The sequence below is a fragment of the Octopus bimaculoides genome, chromosome 6, assembly GCF_046866305.1.
Source record: "Octopus bimaculoides isolate indiv1 chromosome 6, ASM4686630v1, whole genome shotgun sequence".
Lineage (NCBI taxonomy): Eukaryota > Metazoa > Mollusca > Cephalopoda > Octopoda > Octopodidae > Octopus > Octopus bimaculoides.
In genome coordinates, this window is record NC_142933.1 from 93535365 (window position 1) to 93555641 (window position 20277).

At 34.1% G+C, this 20277-nt stretch overlaps 1 protein-coding gene across 7 annotated transcripts in view; it reads left to right on the forward strand.

Moving 5' to 3' along the window:
* LOC106880733 (mitogen-activated protein kinase 1) overlaps positions 1 to 20277 on the forward strand; it is a 68005-nt gene that overhangs the window by 38659 nt on the left and 9069 nt on the right. For 2 of the 7 annotated variants that reach the window (XM_089354315.1, XM_089354316.1), the window contains exons 2-4: positions 5744 to 6810; positions 8926 to 9069; positions 17587 to 17647. The gene's annotated coding sequence lies outside the window, so the exon portion shown is untranslated. Of the gene's footprint in view, positions 1 to 5227; positions 6811 to 8925; positions 9070 to 11046; positions 11297 to 17586; positions 17648 to 20277 lie in introns of those variants that run through there. The other 5 variants (XM_052968655.2, XM_089354317.1, XM_014930812.3 and 2 more) reach the window with 5 other exon arrangements.

The window sequence follows — 20277 nt, forward strand, 5'->3', positions numbered from 1 at the left end:
CAGTCCTGACTAAGAAGGAATATATTCACAGACATGACAGAGCTGGGACCTATATACACTGGAAGCTATGCCAACATTATGGAATAACAACAGAAAAAAGATGGTATAAAAATACTTTATAGAGTGTACTGGAGGCTTTTTACATACCACTGGCAAATGAAATTACCAAGTGACTTGCAAGACAGGACCCTTCAAATGAGGGGTGGTGTAATATTGAGGGAGGTGACTTTATGCTATAAACAAGGGATATTCATTAAAGAATGTATCTATATTAGAAATAACTATTTTAAGGCTGGATACCCTTCCTGTCATTAATCATTATGCAGACTGAATGTATTGTAACCAATCAAATCCTGGAGGTATAATAAAATACATACAATAGAAGAGCCTTTCTGTCTCTACCAAGACTAAAGGTCCCTTGTATTCTCTACTTTTATATAAATTCATAAAAAAAATTTGCAAAGTTTTGTGATCAGTTCTACTTGATTATTAATTATTCAGATTTATTTTTGTCTTTAGATGATTCTAAAAATAAACCGTTTTCAAAGATGGATTTTGTTTAGTCATCTTCTATTGTTATTTTAACTACCCTACTATGTACAAGATTGTGTTTCTTTTACAAACTATCATAATAAGAACAATCAAAAAGTGGAGATACTTTTATGCGTGAGTTGGATGATTACATTTTTTATGGGTACAAACTAGTGTAACATTCAATGAGAAGTGTGCTGTCCAACTGAAAAGGGAACTACTTTTTGAAGACATTAGCAGAATAGTCAGAGCATCTGCAGGATGGCAAATTGGCAGGGTAGCAAGAGTGTTGGACAAAATATTTGTTTTGGCAGTTTACATTCTGAGTTCAAACCTCACCAAGGTCAATTTTACCTTTCATCCGTTCAAGGTTGATGAAATAAAACACCTGGGGTCAACGTTATCAATCAACCCCTTCCTCCAAATTTGAGATTTTCTAAAAATCAAAAATCCATTTTTAGAAAAGAACTCTGTCTTCTTGGTGAAAGTTTTAGTATAACAGTATGAGATTCTTTTGAGAAGTAACTATGGATGGTTGGTGTTAGCTATGGATCAAACTCTAAGGGTATAGAATTGTTAATGTAATTTTATCAGATGATTTTGATGCAAGATATGACTTGGCTAATGTTTAAGGAAACTATTCTTACTTTCCCCAAAGTTCTTAAGAATAGGACATGATTAGAGTAAGATACAGAATCAAGATCAATGGAAACTGTGAAACTGGTATTTCTTTATGGTCATAACCAATGCTTTAGAAAATCAAATGAGAGCAATAGACTTGTGTATGATCAACTCTTATTGAACAGAACTTTGTCCAAAGACATTTCAACTGCAACCATCCTGTCTATTTTCATACATAATATATCTGGTCCCATATTACCCAATTTTCCTTTCCATTTTAAGATGGTGGGATTATGATTTCAAAAAGATTTGGCTGTTATTTGTAGCTGGTCATGTGATCATATAGAAGGTCTCTCTGGAAGCTTTGTTTTCTTTGAGTACAGTACAAACAATTGTATGTTTCCATATCTTGAAATAAGTACCGAAAGGGCTTTATGTTATTGTTGTTTCAACCCAGGTAGTCTTTAACTGAGCTGACCAGCGGCATGTAGATAGTTGAATAGATACAATCCATGGGAGCTTCTACATAGTCACTTGACTTGTTAGCACTTGTAGCCAAACATCATCCAACTATGATAAAAAAATAGAAGGACACTATTGATAATGCACTTCTCAATTCATTAATCTAGAAAAAGAAATACTGACAGGTGGTCACAGCTGGGATGCCAGTTGAATAATGTAAAGTTGAATCAGAAAACAAACAGACTGACACACAAATCAATAGTAAACATGAGAAAAATTTGGAGGGTGCAAGTGTGCTAAAAATGAGTTGAAAAGTTACAAGTACTCTTGTACACATAGGAGTTGCTATTGTTTATTCTGTGTGAGTAATCTTATGATAGAGACCCATCTTTTTAGGGGAATCTTAGGTTATGTAATCTAATATGTAAATTCTTTTAAAAATGTAGGCTATTATTTGAGGGAAATTTGGCTGATATTTCTAGCCAGTTGAGAGACAACATGCAGGTTGCTACATTGGTTTGTACATAAAGGACTTGAAGTGTTCGATAAGGATAAAAGCTAATAGAAACTATTAATGTTTGGAGTAGGTGCTAGAATATCATCTTGTCAGACCTTAGAAACTGAATTTGTTCTGCTTGATGGTTGTGTACTCAGAGTATTAAGGAATCTGAGATAGAAAAGACCAGTTCAGAAGTTATGTCAGAGAGAGCAGTTAGCAGCAAAGAGAATCGTGCATGTGGAAATTGTTACTACTATGGTACTGCACATGGATTGATCTACGCTGGAAGTGGTGAATGAAATAATCTAGGAAAATTAAAGGATATCCTTTTGGTAAAGAACCAAAATACAGGGCTCCAAAGGGTCACTTTATATACCAAATATTTTTTGCTATTTGAATAGATGTTTTGCATGAGGAGATTTGTATATAAATACCTTTCATTTGGGTCCAGTGAATAATTCCTGCAAGTGGTTTATGTTACATAATTTTTCTATATAACCACTTGTAAATCATTTAAAGAGATATATAGAACATAGATAAGCATTCTTATAAATAAAGACTACATTATTTCATTGGTTGTCATGAAATTATTATATTAAAGTGCATATGCTTCCATAATTTGACATAGAATTAGTGGAAATCTAATCTTTAATACCAGATATAAAGCCATATGGCTATGATATGTTCACACTTACAGTTTGCATTTTCAGACTGGAACACCATCTTGTCCAAAATATCAATCTACTGGAAGATAGCCTAAGACATGCACCCAGTCAAATACCCTCTTTTAATCACTTACCATATCTTTAATGGGTTGCTTCTCTGAGCATTGATACACTAAAGCTTTGACATCTAGCAGCTGACTTGGTAGAAGCTCACAGAATCATCCACCATCTTTCAAAAATAACAACTTTGGCCCCTACTTTTTTAAATTCAATATCTGTAGCTCCCTGGACAAACAACTTATATAAAATAAGAAAAAACAATGCAGAACTCATGACTTTCAGAACCATTTATCATGCTCGGAATTGTTGAAGCATGGAATAAATTACACACATCAGTTTTGTTTGCTATCATAACACTATATCCTCCAAAAATTATATGCTTACCAAAATTTGCCAACACAACTCCTGACATACCTATGCACCATTTCTTCTTTATAGCTCTTTTACTGTTCACTTTTCAAGTTTATCCAGTGTACTATGCATGCGCTTTTGGCTATCATTACTGTCTTTCTTTACATGACTTACTGCTGCTTTCTGTTCCTTTTTCACCCTTTTTCAATGAGTTATAGGGCATCTGAGTACTATATACAATAAGATCACTATTGTTGTTGTTGCTGTTGTTGTTGTTAATATCATTAAAGGCAACAAGCTAGCAGCAATGTTAGCATGCCGGGACAAAATGCTTGACAGCATTTCGTTTGTCTTCGTGTTCAGAGTACAAATTTTGCTGAGGTCAACTCTGCCTTTCATTCTGTCAGAACCGATGAAATGAGTACCAGTTTTGCACTGGGGTCAATGTAATTGACTAGTCCCCACCCCCAAAATTTCAGGCCTTGTGCTTTTAGTAGAAAGGATTATTATTATTATTATTATTATTATTATTATTATTATTATTATTATTATAGTGGTATGGTTCAGTGAAATTTTCATGTACAATAAGAATGCAGTGAGACTACTGTAGTTTCAGTACGGAAATCGAATTTAGAGGTTAAGAATAGAACAAATATATTACTTAAATGTGTTTAAATGCCAAAATTAAATTATTGCATCAACCAGAGACAGAAGGGAAGAAATTAGCGTGGATTTTCAGAAAGATCATTGTTTCTGTTTCTATATCAGTTAAGGTTGAAAAACAAATAAAGATGTGAGTGCTGAAGTCACTTCAAAAGTGAGTTTCAATTAAGGAATGAAAAATGAGTTAAGTAGGGTGTTGTCAATGATAAGCAATATGGGATTAAACAGCTGCTAATAGTTTGACTGATTTGAGAAATGTTAATTAGAAATGGTTATTGAAAAAAATAGTTGCAAAGTCTAACTTGAAGCCTCAAGTGTTGGGAAGTATTTGTTGCTTATGACAAATACTTCCCAAGTGGAAAACATCCATGGGATTGTGTATTCAAAGTGAGTCCTCACTCTACTTTTTGGAAAGTTGTATAACCTTACACAAGCAAACCTGTAGTGCAGAGTGATTAATTCAAGTGTTGCAAAAGAGCTGACTCTCCATAAGGCACTTAAAAGTGAAATAGCCCAATTTTGTATATTTGTTACAGAGCTATATTTTAAGGTGGAGGAGCAATGGCCCAGTGGTTAGGGCAGCAGACTCGCGGTCATAGCATTGTGGTTTCGATTCCCAGACCGGGCGTTGTGAATGTTTATTGAACGAAAACACCTAAAGCTTGTTCTTATAGATTGCAGACCTATCCAGCTTATTTTAGAAATTAACTAAATCTATGAAGAAGCCAAAAACGATGTTACTTTGCTGTGCTGTATAAAAGAAAAAAAGATATCCAGTCTTTTTGGCTCATCATCAAAGAATTTCTTTGAATTAAATGAATAGCATAATTACTCATGTATAATATGAGAATTTAATACAAAACATCAAGGTCAAAATTGGGTGGTAGCATCATACTTGAGTTGTCAAAAGAAAAAGAAAAAAGATAAAAGATAAAAAGATCTCACTGATTTTTTGGTACAAAACGTGGTGGTCGCATTACAAGATGTACAAGAGTGCATAGTACTCAAACAAATAAAGCAATTTAGGTGATAAGTCTGAACTGAACAGATTATAATAATAATAATTCATTATCATAACAATTATCATAATTCATGTTCATCTCTTAGTGTTTGCTATTACCACTGGCTATTATGAAAAATAATGGATGAAATTGGTCTCCTTTACACTTGGTACAAAGATTCTTTATTTAAGAGATTTTTATTATGATATTGATACTATTTATACCCCTAATACCATAACAGGGTATGAATGAAGTGAATATACGTCAAAACTGGATTGTAGTTTCAGTAAACCAATAATATATTTATTTGTCACAAAAGAAAATATTGATCTCTTACTTTTGCCCAAGGCCACCTTCACAGAGTATTGATGAGTATAGTCAAACAGTTGATACCAAGGAAACTAGACCTGTTCTGTTTGGGCTATAATGATTTATAGTGTTCATCAAGTGGAATAAATTTAAGTTAAGTATTGTTGATTTAAATGATGTATAATTTTTTGAACTCATGGAGATGAAAAACAAAATCAACCATCGTGGGACTTAAACTCAGAATCTTGAGAAACGGAATTAAATACTGAAATATATTTTGTCAAGCGCTCCATGATTCATTCTGGTCTTCCACACCTTCTACAGGAAAAAATGTTACCAAGCTTGCGAGTCAGTTCAAACGTTAGGTAGGACAAGGGGAGAAACTCTGCATGACAGTATTCAAAATGTGATTATGTATACGTAAGCTATTGTGCTCACAGGAGAAATTTAAGACTTGTATTTTTTTGCAACCGCATCCCTACATGTCATTAACTTTTTTTTTTATGCTACGATTTCTTTTTAAATGTTTACGTTGATCGAATTAACATGTTGAATTTACTCATTTTTATAATTTATTTCAGTGAGGAAACAACATTGTGGTCGTTCAACTATCTAGAAATAGCAGCTAAAGCCACCCTCTCTAGTATCACACTTTCATCATCATCATTATCACCATCATTTAATGTCTGCTGTCGATGCAAGCATGAGTTGGACGGTTTGACCAGAGCTCCTAGCTGGAAAGCTGCACCAGACTTCAATTTGATTTGGCATGATTTCTACAGCTGGATGCACTTCCTAACGCCAACTACTTTACAGAATGTGCTGGATGCTTTTATGTGGCACCACACGATCGCTTTTACACGGTACTATATGGCTGCTTTCACGTGGTGCTGCACAAGTGCTTTTACATAATGTCACACGGGCACTTGTATGTGACACATCCATGAGTGCTTTTTATGTGGTACTGGCACACGTCTCTTTCAGGTTAATCCCCACCACCAGGAGAACCAGTCTTAACACTTCTGCTGTGGAGTATAGGTCTTCCTGAGTACAGCAAGGCACCAGGCACCTTCATCCTTTGTCATTTGACCTGAAAAGTTCAGCATCCTGTGGTCGTTCTTTAGTAATTTGTCTCATGTCTTCCTGGATCTCCCACCTCTACACATTCCATCTACTTTGAGAGATTGGCACTTCTTTAAGGAATTGACAGCATCCGTCAGTATCACATGACCAAACCAGTGCAGTCTTCTCTCTTGCACACAGCAATTAATTCCTCCTACGCCTAACTTCTCTCTCAAAAATACTAGCACTCTGTTGAACATGTACACTTACATTACACATCCAGCGGATCACACTAGCCTCATTGCTTTCTAACCTTCACATGTCCTCTGCATTCAGGGCCCACATCTCACTACAATGTAGAATTGCTGTCCATATACATACATCATATAATCTTCCTTTTACTTGGAGAGAGAAACCTTTAGTAGCCAATAGAGATAATTGCTCTCTGAATTTCCTTCATCTTTATTCTCTTATATACGGACAAGGCATATCATAAAAAAACAGAATGGTCCAAAATGGAATACTTTTGATCATGGGGCTGTTCATTTGGAGCCGACGTGAGACTAAAAAAACCACAACCGCTAAGGTAAGATAACTAAATTCATCTACTTTGCATTATTTGTATTTAACTTATGCCCTTCATTCCCTGAGAAAGATTGGTCATTGATGACTTTTCCCCACTGTTCTCAGTTGTGGGCAGTCTTTATTACTTCTCTCCAATGGGATCCCTATTTTCTCAGCTCTGCTTTAGTATCTCACCCTCAGCTATTTTTAGGGAGTCCTCTCTTCCACCTCCCTTATGGGTTTCAGATCAGAGCCTGACCTCTAATGCAGGATGTTGGTTTCCTAAAAGTGTGGTCCAACCAGACTCACTTGTACTTCAGGATCTGTTCTTCCTCTGGCACCTGCCCACCCCTTCTGCCATAGATCTTTATTTCTTATCTTATCCAACCTTCTGATTTGAAGAATTTTCTTGATGTTCCATGTTGCAGTTTTGGTGTTGCTCCTAATGGTCACCTTCACAGCTTCCTTTTGGATTTTGCTGCATCATGTCATCTGTATCTTTTTGGAAATGATTTCCTCTCCCAAGTCTTTTAGGTTTTGAACTGTCTTAGATGATTCGATAATTTTGATTTTTTTTTTTTCTAGGTAGGTTGTGCTGGCCCTATGCAAACCCATTTTTACCTCTGGGAAGAGATGCTCCATATTAATCTGGCCCCTATGCTTTGACCTGTCCAGCATGGGAGACCTTACTAGGAACTTGTACTTTACTGGTATTACTCTGAACATCACAGAGGCGCACAAACTATTACACTACAACAAGGACTGGACCATATGATGGATTATCTATATTTAGAACATTTTATAATAGTTTAGGCATGTGGCTTAGTGCTTAGGAGTATTGGACTCACAATTATAAGATTGTGGTTCAATTCCCAAATGAAATGGTGTACTATTTCCTTGAGTAAGACACTGGGGTCAATGTGATTGACTTTCTCTCCTCTGAAATTTTTGGCCTTGTGCCAAAATTTGAAACCAGTTTTAGGTTTCCGAAGTTTATTTTTATGTGATTAATATTTGTTTGCTGTAGCAATGTAGCTGGATTTGGTCTACGGTTAGATTTAACTTATAATACCTAGGATTTGTACATTAAAATTAACTTGAACTTTGAAACTTTAAAATATTTTTGTGATAGCTATGTTTCCTGCAGTAATAAATAAATAAATAAACAAAATCTTAGCTGTACAAGGAACTGACTTTTCTTTCTCTGCTATGAATCATCATCAAACCAAATTATGTTAGCATATGATAAAATAACCTGTATTTTAGAATAATAGAAATTTATAAGAAGTAGATGAATATATTTCAAAATATATTCATGGAACTGTTATCCTAATTTCATCATCATCATCATCATCATCATCATCATCATCATCATCATCATCATCATCATCATCATCATTTACCATCCATTTTCCATGTTAACACGAGTAAGATGGTTTGACTGGAGCTGCTAAGCTGGAGAGCTGCATTGGACTCCAGTCTATCTTGGCTTGGCTTCTAATGCTGGGTTCCTTTCCTGATGCCCAACCACTCCACAAAGTGTACCAGGTGTCTTTTACGTGTCACCAGCACTGGTGCCTCTTATGTGTCGGCAGCATGGGTGCTTTTTATGTGTCACTAGCATGGATGCCCATCACATGTCATCGACACAAGTGCCTTTTATGTGCCACCAGCATGGGTACCTTTCATGTATTTCTTTACAATCAAACAAATTAAATTAGACCAGATGTTTTTGACCTGGGTAATAATATCCTCTTGGGGATACTGTGAATTCACAAGGAGGTGGAAAATATCAAGTGGGTGTTATAGAAGGTGCTGCGTGGCACATAAGTTATCTTAGAAATAAAATATCTAAACCAGTTACAGTGTTTATACTTTAACCTAGTGTTTCTCAACTGGGATCCACATGACCCTTGGGGTTCCACAAGATTCTTTTGTTAAAATTTATGTGCAACAATTTAGTTATACCTTCTCCCAAGTATAAAAAGTAATTAAATTTAATTGAATTTATCATTTAATGATTAAATTATTTAATTGTTCAATTTATTGTTTTGGTTTCCACACACACACGCACACATATATATATACATATATATATATATATATATATGCACACACACACATGACTATATGACAGGCTTCTTTCAGTTTCTGTCTACGAAATCCACTCACAAGGTTTTGGTTGGCCTGAAGACACTTGCCTACATGCCACACAGTGGGACTGAACCTGGAACCATGTGGTTGGGAAGCAAGCTTCTTACCACACAGCCTCGTGCCTAAGGTAACTTTTTTTTTTTTTTAAGGTAACACATAGCAAATGAGCTAAAATAATGAGTTCCAAAACTATTATTCAAATATTAACATTTACCTTGTTGACTAAGCAGTTTGCCTTTTCTTGCTTCTTAGAATAGGATTGCCATACGTCCATGCTTTTGAGAACATGTCCCAGATTTTGACTCTGAGAAGAAATTTAAAAATTCCCCCAAAATCTGGAATTTCTGCTTCCATCACTTAAAAAATTACACATACACACATATCTTTTATCTTTTACTTGCTTCAGTCATTGGCGAGCAGCCATGCTGGAGCACTGCTTTGAAGAATTTTTAGCTGAATGAATCAATCCCAGGACTTATTTTATAAAGTCTGATACATATTCAATTGGCCTTGTCAAAGTATCAACCCATGCCAGCATGGAAAATGAACGTTAAATGATGTTGTTGTTGATGATGATGATGATGATGATGAATATATATATATATAATATCAAGGGTAATTAGAAATTTCTACTACCAGTGGCCTAGTGTGTAAAAATTTAGTCCATAGACTATATATTATTCATATAAATACAGTGTACATTTAAACACATGAGGTATCCATCATAGGATTCCCTTCACGCTAGAAACTGAGTTTGGAACTTAGTTGTTCTTTCTAGCGTGAAGGGAATCCTACAATGGACACCTCTTATGTGTTTAAATGTACACTGTATTTAGATTTATATATAATGATGGGCTTCTTTTCAGTTTCTGTCTACCAAATCCACTCACAAGACTTTAGTTGGCCCGAAGCTATAGTCAATTGCCCAAGGTGCCACAAAGTGGGATTGAACCTGGAACCATGTGGTTGGGAAGCAAACCTCTTACCACACAACAAGAACTCCCAAAATCTTTAGTCTGCTTTGAGAGAGAGACCTTATATTTGTAACTTTAAAGGCCTAAAGTTTTAGGGGCAGGGCTCAGAGTCATGGTGAATGTTAGTGGAGGTGTCCTGGATTCTGACAGTTCAGATATGCCAACCCTATCTTAGAATACCTTTTTCTTTATGCCTCTTAAATCTAAGATGAATCTATTTCTTTATTAAAAAAAAAGAAAAAGAAAAAGAAGACGTAAAATAAGGTCGTGTCTGATCTAACAAATTAATTGTTCAGAAATTTGGTGCAATTCACAACTTCCTAGATTTTGATGTATCATGCCTCTTGCATAGCTGAGGACTGCACTGTTACATTATATGCAGCATTATTGAGCCAATGAAGAAATCCATTGTGTAATTATTCCGCCTGCTAGAAATAACACCCGAACCTCACTCAAAGAACATCCGAATAATTTAGAGAAAGTATTAAAATATTTTATGGTAAAGATATTTATAACAATGATAACGATGACTTCAGTGATATGAGAAGTTAGTCCTCGTGACGACTTTACCGAAGATAAGGATTTTGTAGATATAACCAAGATCTGATAATGATGATGTGCACCACCGCCTTCATCGTCTTCGTTAAATATAACTTAAAGTTGATGTCATGTTCAAAAGTGTGATTGTGAAGCCGTTAGTCAGATCTACGACTAAAGGCGTTCCAACCGTGACCATTATTTTTTAGTCCTAGTTTATCTTAGACAACATTATCCGATGTATCATTTTTTAAAATATTGCGTGATTTGAGGGAGATTTGGCTACTATTTATTGCAAGCCGAGCGTCTACAAATAGGCTCTTTCGTGGGGTGACAATGACTGTTAATTTTGTTAATATAGCCAAACTAAATAAAGCTATAAATATTGTAAGCCTCAACGGTTTTTATTTATATTATTATTATAGCTTTTTAATGAATAGAATACAATAAAGTAATCGTAAGATCGCCGATTTAAATTCAATTAAATAAAAATTATCTCTTAACAAAGATATTGCCAAACACTGATCAATCGAACTGATGATCAAAAAAAGTTCCAATCATGGCCATCCCGTCCTTTGTCGTTCAAAGATATGTTTAGCTCGGTGTAACTAAGAGTGAGCTAACCCACGAAACCAAAGCGTATTCTTATTTTGAGACTTAAAGTGTACGTGAGCTTAAATAAAAAGTATTTATTAAAATTAAAACATTTTAAAATGGTTAAAAAATTAGTAATTAATTGTTTTGAAATTACATTAAAAAAAAGCAAAGAAAGTAGCTTTTGTTAAAGATTAGCTTTGCAGTTTGCTGTGAACGTACGTATAATATAAGCAAGACGTGAACTGGGTAAGACGACTGATGTTCTCTGTATATATTTGTTAATTATCATTAATAGAATTGTTTGTGGGAATTAACTCAGAAATTGTTTTTATCAATAAGATTTTCAATAAAATGTTTTCATTTTCGAAATCGCTCGAATTTAAATCATTATAAATTTTACTAGGAAAATATTCCGGTGTTTGCCATTATTTCACTTGTTTATTTCTTGTTTTTAAACTGCTAAAAAATATTTAAATAAATAAATGAATCGGCACTTATACTATTTTAAGTGCTTCTAATTTATTTGTTATGACCATGAAATTTATTGTTTCCAATTAATTATATCGATTGTGTTTATTATTATTATCATCGATACTTACTACAGAGCCACCCCTCCCCTCAATTTTATGTTTTGCCTTGTCATTTGCCGTCAATATTGTAACTAATTCTGACCATTTTTAGTCGTTGAAATAGTTCTGTTTGATTTGATTATTTATATTTATGAACCATTAAGAAGCAACCCTTTCAAAGAAAAAAAAAGTGTCAGCTGATCTGTGTTTAGTTCTTCAAGCATTTTTGTAATGTCGATAAGCATCGTCCAAGTTGGTCCGTCATCTTCCGAAGCATCAACTATTTTCTTTATACAGAAGATAATGCTGCCTGTCCTTTTTTACAGGACGCTATTTAAATAGGTTTTATAAATAAGAACAAAATTAAAATAAACTTCTGTAAAATAACCGGGCTTTTTTCTTTCAAAATATCGAGAAAAAAAAAACCTTCGAAGATATTTTAGCAAGCTAATGTAATATTGCAAACATAACAGAATATTGCAAAAGATTGACTTTACAAACGTTTAGGAAACTAAGACGAGAATATTCTCTTTATTTATCATTTATGAAAGAAACATGATAGAAAAGTGTAGGATAAATACGGATTGCAAACACTGGTTTTCTGCATGGAAGTGTGAGGGAAAATTTATATAGTCTAAATATCAAACAAAGGTTACTGTAATAACAGCATATTCCTACGCTTATATAATATACTTGTGTAATTTAATAACACACACACATATATATATATATGTATGTATATGCATGGGGAGAGGTGAAATCTCGTAACCCATCCAAGGTTTTTAAAACAAAATTTGTGGATGTTACATAACTGCAGTGACTACACAGGTACAAAGAGTTAAGGTCCTGGTGAAAATAGCTTGTAGATACTCTGATATATAATTTTAGAAGATTATCCCCTGTAATATTTTATACTGTGTGTGCGTGTATATAAAAATGGGGAAGGCCTGTTTATGGGATTACCTTAGGTTTCCCGTCCATAAAGGGTTTAGTTTTATGGCGTATCGTCAGATCCCAAAAACCTGTTGGCCCCATGACCTCTTTTATATATATATATATATATATATATATATATATATATATATATATATATATATATGCACTTGCATATGTGTGTGTGTGTATGCATATACGTATGTTTACATAATTTTGTTGATGTAAACAGGAAAATAAAACTCAAAATCTGAATGTGTGTGTGATAGTTTTATTAACAATCGGCAGAAGTTATAGTCACTCAAGGGCCGAGATCATATATGTATGCACAATTATGTTTGGTCATACAAACAGGAAAACAGAACTCAAATGCCTATAGTTTCGTCCATATCAAACTTGGATAAGTGCAAATGCACGAAACTGTGGTCCTTGAGTCGGTTTGTTATTTCTGCCGATTAATAAAAAAAAACATGTGTGGGTTAATATATATTTGTATAAACATATAAACGTGAGTGTGTATGTGTATGTATATATATATATATATATATATATATATATATATATATATACACACACATATATATATATATATATATATATATGTATGTATGTATGTATGTATGTATTTATGTCTTTGTACATGTAATTATGCATGTGTGTATATATATATATATATATATATATATATATATATATATATATATATATATATATATAATAATAATAATATTAGGTAAAAACTCAATTAATATATATATATATATATATATATATATATATATATTATATATATATACACACACACGCACACACAATATTTTCTACTTCTGTAATAAACTTGGAACCTTATTACAGTTCAGTGGACTACAGCAAAATAAACTGCATTGCTGATAGGTTGCAGTCAGGTCAAGTGGGCTGTAGCCAGAATAACTGGGAAGCTGCCATGAGGAGTGTAGAATATTGCTGTTTGTCTTAGAGTGAGGTAGTTAATATTGCCATTTAGTTTGTGGACAACACCACTTTCTTGGACAAAGAGAAGGGCATGAAATATTAGATTGTATACTCTTGGCACAATTGAATTTATCAGACTCTTAATGTTTTGAATTAAAGTGTAACAGATTAAGGTACAACAGTTTTAAACAGACAATGTAAAAGTTATGCTTTTAAAAACTACTTCAGTTCTTCTAGCTGAAAAATATCTACTTGCTTTAGTTAGTTCAATGTAATGAGCATATTTATATGGTAAGCTTTAATATGGGATTCTAGCTGTAAGATATTTAACCCTATAATTCATATGACAGTTTTGTATTTTTCAGAAACATCAATCATTATGCAGGTATTCATAAACGATATTTGTCCAGGTTGAATAAATATTTGTTCATGGGGGATAATCAATAGCTTGTCAAAATCTAACTTGCTGAAGTAGGATGGTGTTTCCTGGTCAACATTGCATACACCAGTTCTGTAATGTATTCAGTAACACACAAACACACACATGTGTGTATATATATATATATATATATATATATATATATATATATATGGAGAGGGGCAAAATCTTGTCGCCTATCCAATTTGAGTAGACTTTGATAATGTAATAGTGTATCAATACATTGTAGTTTGTGAAATCAGCAGGGATTGGAGAAAGAGGGAGTATAATACTGCTAGGGTGCTATTGTAGTAATGTATAGAATTGTTGGTTTATGTTACTCTTCATTAGCTGCAAGTTGGTGGCTTCAGGAATACCGTGGGCAAGGAGGAGATTCCAGAGGGATGACATTCTGGGGAACATGGATTAGGAATAGGGGTTCGTATGGTGTGTTTGGAGAGTGGAGATGGCCAGAGGAGGAGAGATGTGTTGAGTGTATATATGAGTGGAGGTAGGTTGAGATTTGGCAGCTTTTGCGAGTAGAGACAGTTGTAGTTGTGATAGAAAAGGCAGAGATTTTAGTTGTAATAGAAAAGGCCAAAGATTTGGGTGTATTTATGCCAATCAATCGAGTGGCCTTTCATCTTTGATATGAACCAGGATATATATACAGACATATATATCATCATCGTCGTTTAACATAGGTGTGACATGTATGTGTGTGTGTGTGTGTATATATAAGCTATACCATTCCAGATGCAGAGCAGTACTCCATTGTGGATTTCACTAAGCTTTGGGGTTAGGGACTAAAATATTTTTGGGCTCTGAAGAGGAAGGCATGCATTTGGGATTTAGTCTTTGCCATTTTGAGAATGTGCATCTTTTATGAAAGAAGATCCTTAGTGGTGATGGAACCTGAAATTTGTAGTGACTTTGAGGGTTTGAATTGCATACAGTTCATGTTGAGGGTGGGTGGGATTGAGAAAGTGAAAAGTTTAACAAGGATTGGGGCTAGTCCCAGGGCACACTGAGATGAATTGGACATTGTCAGGGCTTGTGGTCATGTTGATTTGAAGCAATCAGAAGTTGTTTTGCACTTAGAATGTATGTGTTTATAGTGAATGAGCTTGATGAAATGAAAAGGGATAACTTTTTGAAGAGATATACCTTATGTCTTGTGAGGAATATAATGCAGTTTGGGCAAGAAATGTGGAGACTTTTTTCTTCTAAGGTGTGTTGGTTACAGAACCATCATGTTTGAGAAGTGGAGGAAAGAAAGCTTCCACCATACTGGTAGAAATATATTTGGTAAGGAACCAAAGGAATTGATTGAAGTTTAGGAGGTGGGAAGAGTTTTCAGGTTGTGTAATATACAAAGACACTCTTTGAATTTTGGATGATGGTTATGCGTTAAATGCAGTGCTGAATATTCTGATGTTGTTTAACCCAAAATCAATCTTCATCAAACAAAACTGTAATGAAAGATATTCTAACCATGACCACTCTGTCTTTTACCTATGTGCAGGGAACCCAGGACTACATTTGTCAATGTATTCTTTTTTTAACCCTCATGGCACTGATTAAATTTTTGTGTACTAACATGCAGATGTGATATGTTAATCATATGCAAATCAGGTTTCACAACCTCTTTCTGTTGGCCAGTACAAATGAAATGTGTGTACTATGTCATATGAAATGTGGAGAATTCTGGAAAGTACTCCATTATCAAAAACAATTTAACTCAGTTTCCATGTCTTAAGTGCACATGCATGGAACTAAATATACTTGATTCCCATGCAATAAAGGTTGAGATGGTTGGATGTGATTTTGAGAGAGATTAGGCTGATATTTTTAGCAGGTCAAACAACCTTAATAGCTCAAAGCTGTCTAAATTCTAAATTTTCTTGATGTATTGTGGGCTTTGTTCTATACTTAATTTGCTATAGAGCAATTGTGATTTGGGGCTCTGTGTTTTGGTTCCCAAGAAGGTTTCATTCACCTACTCAGCTGTCTCTGATTGGTCAGAAGTAAAGCACAGTACTAGCAGAGAAAGCATGGAACAATATGCATTGGAGATGTTTGGCATCCTATATTGGACTCAATGGACATATCTGTATATTAGTATCATGCTTTTTCTATTTTGGTTTTGTCATGGGTGTACAATATTTAGTTTGTTTTGTTTTTTGTTTAGATGTGATCTGCGCTAATGGAACAGACCTAATGCACATAAGTAGTCAGTTGGACAACACAATTAGGTGCAACCTATAGATCTATATCTGATTGGCCTTAATATGCTCTATTGACATGTGTTTATTGTCTAGGGTGCAGTATGTGAGGCACTTTGATTCATTGCTTTGTTTATATGTTGCCTGTGATGTATGTCAGTGGGCGTACTCTGTGTAATGCCAAATATGTAGTTTTCATGAATGTTATGCATTATATAGTGACACATTCCCAGATGTTCTTTAAAATGTTTGGTTAGCATTACAAATACTAACCAAGCATTTTCTCAGATGTCATTTATGGTTTGCTATCAGTTTCCAGTGTCCTTTTTTTTGTTGTTGATTACACTGAAAAAGATATATATTGGAAAGGATCTTTTAGTATTTGGCAGAACAAACTAATACTAGTTTTGGGAAGTGTTTGTATTCAGACACTTCAAATATTGATTGTTGCTTGTAAATGCATATTTTTAACTTTATATCTTTTATGATTTTAATCATTTTCATATTACAGTATATGTTGATTCATCATTACCATTTTGTCATTATGCTCAAAATTATGACTTGATTCACAAATTTGAAAATAATTTAAGACAAATTTTCCCTAAGATATCAAAATCTATTCGTCATACTTATGTATTTAAAATAAACAGACATGAAACTCATGATGTAACCAAATTACTTTATTTTTGAGCTACAGTTACTCACTTAAGGTTTTCTGTGGTTTGGAAACTAGAAGATGTAGATTCCACTTTCTCTGACTTGTTGGCATCTGCTTAAAGATGTTGTAAAAGGTGGGAAATGCTTTACAGGCTTTATTGGCACAAGCATGGCTGTGTGGTTAGGAAGTTTGCTTCCCAAACACTTGGTTTCAGGTTCAGTCCCATTGCATAGGGCCTTGAGAAAGTATCTTCATCTATAGTTCTGGGCTGATCAAAGCTTTATGAGTGGATTTGGATGATATAAACTGAAAAGAGGCATTGCGTGTGTATGTGTATGTTTGTGTCTCCTTGCCTTGACATCACATGATAGTTGTAAATGTGTATCACCATAATTCATTTCCAATATTCTGCACAAACACGTCTGACTATGAGGAAATATTTCCTTGCTTGGGAGCAAGTGAGGATTGGTGACAGGAACGCTATCTGGTTGTAGAAAATCTGCCTCAATAAACTCTATCTGACCCATGTAAGCATGGAATAATGAACATTAACAGGATGATGATGATGATGATAATGATAGTCAAGCTATTATAGAATCATTTGCAAATGTTGACTTAATTAAGATGTTGGGACTTATCTTTTACATCTATTTGAAATGATGGTATTCCATTTAATACTAAAGATTTTACAAGGGTGTCAAAAACGCCTTGTGGTATATTTATATATACTTGTTTAAAAGATGTATTATTGATATCTTAATGACAATTGTGTATTTATTCAGGATTTGATGTGTAATGAGGTGGTGAGCTCACTAGCATGATTATACAGCTAATTGAGAAAAGGTAATGGTCTTCTTTTTTGATAATTTACTTCATTCTGATATTGTATTTAGCTTTCATTGTATTCTTTTCTTTTGATAAAGAATACAATTTTACTTGGTTAAATTTTGCTATTAATTCATATTTCTATACTCGACATGAGATAATTAGCTAGATAACGGGTGTGCTGCACTTATTGTACTATTAGAATTTCCAATTTGTTGGTTTTGTTGAGAAGCATTACCTTAGAATCTGCAGAGCATAGAGGTAGGTAATAAAATACATATCTACCTCACTGGATTTTGTTTGGATTTTATGTATGATTTTTATCTTTTATCTTGTTTCAATCATTGGTCTGCAGCAATGCTGGGGGTACTACCTTGAGAGATGTTGTCAAAGAAACCAACCCCAGTAATTTCTTTTTATTCTATTGGTCTCTTTTGCCAAGCTGCTAAATTAGCAAACCAATGCTAGTTATCAAGCTGTGGTGCAGGAATTAACACCAAAGCACACTTACATAATATATATATAAAGACCAAATTCACTCACAAGGCATTGGTTGATCTGAGACTATAGTAGAAAACACTTGCCCTAGGTGCAGTGCAATGGGACTGAACCAAAGCCATGTGGTTGCAAAGTGAGCTTCATAACTACTTGGCCATGCCAGTGCCTTTGATTAGCAAATTATGTGAATGTTTATTTCATTTAAATTGATGATTTAACCCTTTTGTTATCATATTTTTGTTGAGATGCTCTATGTTTCTTTCAATTAATTTAAAATATAACAAAGAATTTAGTAAAATAACTTAGTTATAATTAAGCTAGTGCTAGGAACATAAATTGGGACTAAGGTTTGGTGGAAGATTTTAATTCAGAACTTTTGAAAATAAGACATTTGTACTACAGAGCCAGAGGTGGTTTCAGCCAGGTTGATATCCTAAGGGTTCAGTTTCTAAATGTTACAGATATGTCTGATGGAGATATGTCTGATGGTTTATCAAGTTCTGTAATTTGAAACAAATTTTTCACAGTGTTTTGCATGAACTATGAGGTTATTGTTTTTAGATGAAAAAAATCCCCTAGCATTTTACCATTTATAATAATCCCTCACCATATTGCACTTCAGCTATTGCAGTTTATTATTTAAGCTTACGTCAATTCCTCCATGCTGTTGTTTTGCATTTATAATAAAATAAATATATACAAATTATAAAATAATTTTTAGAAATGTACAGTACTGTTTTACCTATCGTGGGGGATTCTGAAACATAACACCTGCGATAGTTGAGGGATTACTGTATATATTTGATGTTTGGAACCCCATTCTAAATTTTAGAAGTAATGTATTTGGTTATCTTGTAAAGTCTTAGACCATATATTTTGAGACAAAAGTATATGTGAAGCTGGTAGTGTTTTCTGGCCTGATCTTTAAGATTAATTTGATACTAGAAGTAGAATAACAGCTGGAAAACTTGGAAATAACCATGAGTTCTATGGTTGTAGTTGAAATTTGCTTCAAGAGTTTTGAATTTTGAGACCATTTGTGACACAAGAGATTGTCTTTATTTGGGCTAACAAATGGAATATCAATGAAAATAAGGAAGAATTGAAGCTGTTAACATGCAATGTGGTTTATCATCATCATCATCATTTAATTTCTATGTTTCATGCTAGTATAAGTTGAACAATTTGACAGGATCCAATGGGTCCAAGGACTGCATCATGCTCCAGTGCCTGCTTTGGCATGGCTTCTATGGCAGATGCTCTTCCTAGCACCATCCACTTTATAGCATGCACTGGGTGCTTTTTTTCATGTCACCAGCATTAGTGCAGTTGCCAGACAGCTCACAAACCTACAAAACCTAAGGCAGGGGCAGTTTCTATGGTAGCAGACGAGGAGTTAAATCAAGTAGGAGAAATGAGGTAGGGGTGAGGCAGGCAAGTTCTTGTAGAGGAGCTACATGGCTACTCACATTTAGGAGAGAGAGAGAGAGAGAATGCTCAGTAGGAGCTGCAAAGGGATGAATATTGATTGTGGTTTACTTTAATGAAATTCAACATTAAGAGATTGTTCTTACTGTGCTGTGTTTTAAATAGTTTAGAACATCACACAGATGATTAAAAGATGCATTATATAAAACTATTTTTCTATGTATGATGTATTATTATTATTATTATTATTATTATTATTATTATTATTATTATTATTATTATTATTATTATTATTATTAAGGCAGCAAGCTGGCACAGTGTTCTGTTTTTATGTTTTGAGTTCAAGAAAGTCAACTTTGCCTTTCATTCTTCTGGGGGTGGAGTGTTTGATAAAGTAAGTACCAGTTGTGCACTGGGGTCAATATAATCAACTTACCCCTCCCCCAAAATTGCTGGGTTTGTGCCATTATAATTATTATTATTGAAACAATATTCATAATTAAGTTTTTGTATTTGGTTTGCAAGATTCTTGATGTGAGTTTGTGTGCTGAAACATTTTTCGTTGTATCTTGGGAGGCTCATTATGCCTGTAAGTGACCTATGCACTGGTTCGATTTCATTTCTATTATCATTAGTCAGTTGGTTAAGTAGAGTAAAGAAGGCATGTCATTGATGAGGTCACAAATGGTGGTGAAGGGACTTTGACAAGCCTAGCTGATTGA